Source organism: Anarrhichthys ocellatus, unplaced genomic scaffold, assembly GCF_004355925.1.
Source record: "Anarrhichthys ocellatus isolate YVR2014 unplaced genomic scaffold, GSC_Weel_1.0 scaffold15, whole genome shotgun sequence".
In the NCBI taxonomy this organism is placed as follows: Eukaryota; Metazoa; Chordata; class Actinopteri; order Perciformes; family Anarhichadidae; genus Anarrhichthys; species Anarrhichthys ocellatus.
This window is the reverse complement of record NW_022280045.1, coordinates 5,689,092-5,695,651: the sequence shown is the minus strand read 5'-3', so window position 1 is coordinate 5,695,651 and position 6,560 is coordinate 5,689,092. Positions and strand designations below refer to the sequence as shown.

The 6,560-nt window shown below is 41.8% G+C and overlaps 1 protein-coding gene across 2 annotated transcripts in view; it reads right to left on the bottom strand.

Annotated features, from left to right (window-relative positions):
- The window catches only part of lingo3b (leucine rich repeat and Ig domain containing 3b), a 33,939-nt gene extending 27,385 nt beyond the window's left edge, over positions 1-6,554 (bottom strand). For both annotated transcript variants that reach the window (XM_031854759.1, XM_031854758.1), the window contains exon 1: positions 6,372-6,554. The gene's annotated coding sequence lies outside the window, so the exon portion shown is untranslated. The remainder of the gene's footprint in view (positions 1-6,371) is intronic.
- Between the last annotated feature and the right edge of the window lie 6 nt (positions 6,555-6,560).

Here is a 6,560-nt window from a genome sequence, read left to right as displayed (position 1 = left end):
AGAGAGAGAGAAGAAGGAGAAGACAATAGAGAAAGGCAGAGGAGTAAAGGTAGAGTGAAGGAATTAGAGCTCCTGAATCCTGCGTGTGGTCATTAATAGAGTTGCATTATTAAAACGCAAGGTGATGTTATTTAACCTGCATCACCATTCAATTAACAATCACATGGGCACGGATGCACTTTCACTCACACATATACAGTAAAGGGTCATCACATTGACCTGCATTTACATCTGCGAAGCGACGGGGAAGCACAGGTGAGCAGAGCCACAAACTTCATGACCCACATCAACATTTAATGAGGACTGAGAAACACGAATCCTTAATTCAAGCATGAGCATGTGACGCATTTAGACATCGTGATTATTAAGTCAGAATATTTCTAATAGAGCAAATTAACTAAAGTATTTATTATCATCATCAACTGAACTGTTTTGGTCCAGCTAGTTTAAGTATTTTTACCTTGACTTGGGCATAGAGGGGTAGATGATTATGATGCACTTTTCGACAGCCTCCTTTGCAAATTGGATATCTATCTATCTCACAACACCTTGGTAATTTTGTAGCTATCCAAAATGCTCCCACACTGCCGATGTAAGGCTCTTATTGGCAGATATAAAGGCTGCAATATCACTTCCTTCTTACATTTTTACAGCTCTTCTCGTCAGAGCGGCACGACTCTCAAACACAAAACGAAAAAAAAACACACGAGAGAGGATTTCACTGCACACAAACAAAATTACTCGCAAGAATCGTGTTCACAGAGAGACAACGTAGGAGTCAGGACACCATAGATATCGTAGCTTCTATAATTCTTACAGTTATGAAAGGTTTTGTAAGCGCTGTTAAATCGGTTAAACCTGACAACCCTAATCACACACACACACACACACACACACACACACACACACACACACACACAGAGTTGGTGGAGCCGATTTCTCTCATTACAACCAGCAATAACAGAGATCAGTACTGTACTACGATCACCATTTCTAATCATTCACTCGAATAAACTTTTATTTTAGGTCACATTTTGCCGTAGGAAGTGAAATTTATCAAGTAACACGAGTCTCATTTGTAGCAACGACAGAAATCTTGTGTTGCAAATGTCTGTGAATACCAAACCAACACTGGTCACAGCACAGACAGAAGAGGTCAAAATCATTAGAGGTCTGGAGGAATTCACACTCGAGTGTCAGAAAAAGGATGTCGACACACTCGGTTATTGATTTACTGTTAATGACCGAGAGGATGGAAGTCTGGCAGTGAGATAGGTCCTTGTTTGGTTTCAAAAACCGCATGCCTCCTCACATCTTGATGTTAAGATCGTAAATAGTAGTGATCAAGTTGTTTTTGCGCCTGCTGCTTCAGAACCAGTGAAAGTACATTTACTGATTGAACTGAGAGTCCTGGAGTAGTGTTGCTAGCTAGCAACAACATGGCAGTGTCTGTTCAAGGCTTAGCTTGAAGGTCAATAAATTGCTGGTGGATTTTCACTAAGCCAGTGTATATTCATGATGTGTTTTTTAACTCCGCTTTGTAGAAGCAGTTTGACAATAATGGCTGTTGGCAGAGTGTAACATTAAGTGCAGTTATGTGACGTTGTGGCTGTTTGTCTCGAATAGTTTCGTTTTTTGCTTTCTGCGGTTGAACAAGAAACCTTATTAGTAATCCTCAGAGTGAGGTGTTGAAGTAAGAAGCTTTCTTCTGAATGAGACACAGACAGCATAACTGTAAACTAACAAATAAAGTATATACTGTATATATATATTTATATATTTATATATATATATATATATATATATATATATACTGTATGCATTGATTTGACAGGAAAAACCTTGGAAAATCTGTGAAATTAATCTTTTCTCATTATTAAATGAATCTTTACCTGGCTGAGCAGTCTCTAGTCACAGTGGTGTTGAATTATTTAACAGGAAAACGAGGAGGTCTTTGTCTCTCTCCAAGATTTGTGTAATTTGAAAGGAAAGATTCAATCATTACCAAATTCAATATGAGAGTTTATTTGAAAGAGAATGACTCCAGGGACGGTTGTGTCAGACTGAATAATGAAGCAAAGCTAAATGCTAATATATTATGAGCGTTAGGCGACAGATACCAGGTGACCTTAAAATCAGACCCAAGCAGACGAGAGAGAGAAAGAAAGAGAGAAAGAGAGAGAGAGAGGGAAAGTTAAAGAGGCCGACAGCCAGACAGCAACTGTGAGCAGCAGCAACAGAATCTGAAGGCACAGGGGTCACGTCAGAGAAAATGCAGCCGGAAAGAAAATTAAAGTAAGCAAAATGGAAAGTGGAAGGGCAGAATGAGGAACATAGGGAAAGTCCAAAGGAGAATAATTTATCGTGAGGGAGGGAGTGAAACGAAGAGAAACGGCTCGAGGAGGAGGAGTTGGGGAAGAAGGTCAGGAGGTCGTAATAGAGCAGTGAGACTGCACAGAAGCCGTAGTTCCCACCTGCTGGTTATTTGCCCTGAGACCAAAGCCCACTTGTTCAATACTGACTGGTACCGTGCCCTTCATGCCACACCGTACATGTGAGACAACACCAGCAGCAAACGTCGTAAAAGCCTAATAACCTCTGTGTATCTGCACAATTAATGGAAATTTGAACAAAATCTTAAAATGACCAGCAGCAATCTACAAACCGCAGGAGGTGCGTTATTTGTTAAAAGGTGAAATGTGTGTCAAAAAAATACCATTCTAAATATAATATTGTTGTGCTGTTGTTGTATCGTTATGAAAACATCTGTGTTTTGCACAGATCCCTGCATGAATCACACCATAATCATTTAAATATATCTTTCAATGAAAATAATGATGATGATGATTCCCTCTAATATTACATATAAAATTGCAATTAGATAGTTTTCAGCCCTACTTGTGTGGACTCTACCAAAAGCAAGACTGTTAAATTCAGTTTTGTGAGCAACCTCTGATGCAACCACAAGGCTCTGAACTGTAATTCCACAGCTTAATTGTTTTATTGTGTGTGTGTGTGTGTGTGTGTGTGTGTGTGTGTGTGTGTGTGTATTGACATGGAGGTGTGTGTACCGGTAGGTAGATAGCTGTGGGCGTTGTGTCCTTCTCCATGCATGCACCTCAATCTCCGTCCAGGATTCTAATAGCAGCAATCTTCCACTCAGGACATCTTTTAAGACCCTCACTAGTGCATTTCTCAAGGTCACCCATCATGCTCACACACACACACACACACACACACACACACACACACACACACACACTTGTGCACACACCAAGATCAAAAGCTCCTTCAACACGCCCACATGTACCCCCGGTCGCCTTCCCAATCAAATCCTCTCCCTACGCAGCCAACCGTTGCTCCCTCTCTCCTCTCATCACGCGCTCACATTTTTCTCCTTGAAGTCTTAACCTTCTGTGTTTCAGAAACTCCCATGTTACCTGAACTCCCCACTCTGCTGAGGCGTTGAAGACTAAAAAAGGGAAATTCAGATTTCATACAACCTGTGTCTTATTATTCATAGCTTTGACCATCCTTCCTTTCGGTTACAATAAAACGGTACTCACCAGTTGCTAAAAAGAAGTGAGACAGGGCAAGAGTCATGAGCTCGATCACGTCAATGTGGAACTGCCATCTTTAATTACCATCTTGTGTACGTTAACTAATTTGAATATGCTTGCCATTTTTTAAAATGTGCTCCTTTTAGTATATCTTTATCTGGTGTTTTGTTTACTTAGCTTAAATAATTTATTGTACTACACTGTGCACTGCTTGGGAGTTTGACGCAACGATGTGTCACTTCACCACGTTAGAAAAACATGTTTTGAAGACAAAACGAAGGCGGAATGTAACATGTATGCCCAAACCGTCAGTCGTTAACATCCATTCAAGCTTACAGATGGACTTTATGGTTCAATTTTAACATAATGGACCCATTTGTTAAGTCACGTGCTACATGTACCGTCAAATCGAAAATGTCCACAAGTTATCTGTGACAATAAGAGGTCCATGTAAACATTTGGTGATCAATCTATATACAAACAGTACAACAATGTAGAGCTCTGCATTCTCAATGCTACACTGCTGATCCTATGTTTGCATTTAGCCTTAGGTCTGGCTTGGACCAACCCAACAAGCAGTAAACGCAACATTTGCATTTCCCATATTAAGCTGTTGTGCAAGTCAAACTGTTGCTTATTTACATATCCAGGAGATATAAAGCAACATTATAACTCATTTGGAGTTGTGTTTCAGGCTTGATGACATCCTTTTAGCTCTATTGGTCTCCACTTACTCCTGAGAAAAATATTTGGCTCTTTAGCTGCTAAATACTCCACTATGTTCACCAGTCGTTGACTGTGTCTCTCTGCTGTTTGGTGCCGAGCAGGAGGTCTAGGAATTTAGAGCTTGTCCCCCGAAAACAAGTTTGATGTCATCGGTGAAACTGAACCAAAACTGACCCTGACCTGTTGAGACGCTTTCTCTTCTCCGTGCACCTTGTAAGTAGTGAAGATGTCACTGTGAAGGACACCTTTAACATTACGCATCATTTACACGTTATTGCCCGTCATTAGACAAGAGGTTATCATCATAAAGTGGTTTGAGGTGCGGTTGTATCCGAGTAGTTTTTACAAGTATGAGTACAGTATTGGACCTCATACGCGATAATCAGTGCATCTCTTTACTCGTGTTACTTCCCCCACGTGAGTACTACATTATCATGACCGACAGGAATGATGACAAAAACTACAAAAAAAGACTTCAATAAACATAATAAACCAGAATTTTCCTTCCAGAAGCAGCCGAATGCTCTTTTTTATGAAGCAACCACCCTGTGGCAATCTCTCCCTCTCTCTGTGTCTGTCCTCACCTTCCTTCCCCTGGGGTGGCTGGAAACTATCAGAAAAGACATCAGCAATCAGCACCTGTCAACACTGAGGCCTAACATTTTCACCAACATTCTCACATTTTTCCGTCACCGTCTAGACTTTCTTTCCCTTTGACTCCCCACCTTATTCCATTACCGCCTCAGTCTTCTTTTATTCGAACTGGACTTGGAGTGTAAGAAATCAGCAGGGATGAAAAGTTACGATTGGAGGCAAGTCTTTCCTCTCTCAGACACCAACAGCAAGATCGCCAAATTCGCTGGGAGCGATGTGCCCGCCAGCTCTGTCTGGGTGAGTTTCTGTTTTTGTTTTCAGGAAGACGAGAATGTGAACAGCGATGAAGTTAGAAACCCAAACAAGTTAATGAGGAGCAGGAAATAATGAGCTGATTGCATGATTAGAGGCATAATTCTTCGGAACACTAAAAATAAACCGCAGCTATTTCCTATTTACATATCTTTTCTGGATCTATGAGTGCAGCAATAATATGAAGTGGCTGCCGTGCTCAGGCTTCACTGAGGGCGCTCTTTGATAAATTTGGGGTAACCGTAAGAAAATGTCCATGAAATCTCCGCCCATCCTTCACTTTGATTGAGGAAAAGGCAGACATGAAACTAACCAGCCATGCTGTTCGGAGGGGCAGAGTCAGGTAAAGGTAATTGCTTAGCAAGAGAATGAAACAGCCGATAGGATCAGAGGGAAAGGGAGCGAGGTGACAGCCTATAATTGGAAACGGAGAAAGGAGGAAGATGGTGGAAAAAGAGGGATAGAGAGAGAGAGAGAGATGAGTGGGTGGGGAGGGCTGATACACCTCATGCAAACCTGCTGTCATAAAGACATATGCCCTCTGCTACAACATGACATAACACATGGACACATGGCATCCTGCAGTGTAGCATGTCTCAGACCAGAGAGCACAAACAGCAGCCACACAAGTTATACCCTTTCAGATATTTCTGGTGTGCACAATTTATGATTGCAAATAGCTCACGTACAAAATTAATGTAATGAGCAATGTTACAGCCACAAAAAAAAGAAGAAGAGTTAAATCACAGTGACTGTTTCATTTGTCCGGCTGACGTGAAACATGGCAATGTTCCACCAGTGGAGGTTTATTTACATGCATCACTCTGACAGCCTACGAAACCCATTATGAAATGCCTCCAGTGCTATACAATAACGTTAAAACGGGATGTAGACTGTAAGAAAGCATGACCAGGCGCACACGCACACACACACACGCACACACACGCACACACACACACACACACAATCTCTCCTCCTCATCCTCCTTCCTTTGCTGCAAGTATCTGAGGGCAAGTAGGGAGACTTGTCAGGTTGGGTAGTCGTCAACCCTTAAGATCTGCGAGCATGCACTGTTGCGTTTCAAGTGTTTCTGTGCTCTATTTGAAAAATCACAGCACCCATTGAGTATAAAATGTACATACCTGTGTGTATGAGTGTGTGCAGTTTAAGTGAACATACCCAGGACTGAAGCGTGGTCCCTGATGCCTCCTCATCTGTCCAGCTGTTTACGTATGTGAATCTATTTTCCTCTCCTCTTGGCCCACAAGTTGCCAACACTGCTCCACACGTGCCAGCTCCTCCACTCCTCAGTCCGTCTCCGTCTCACTCTCAGACCGTGGCATCAGCAGCTGTACCAAAGCTGCCACT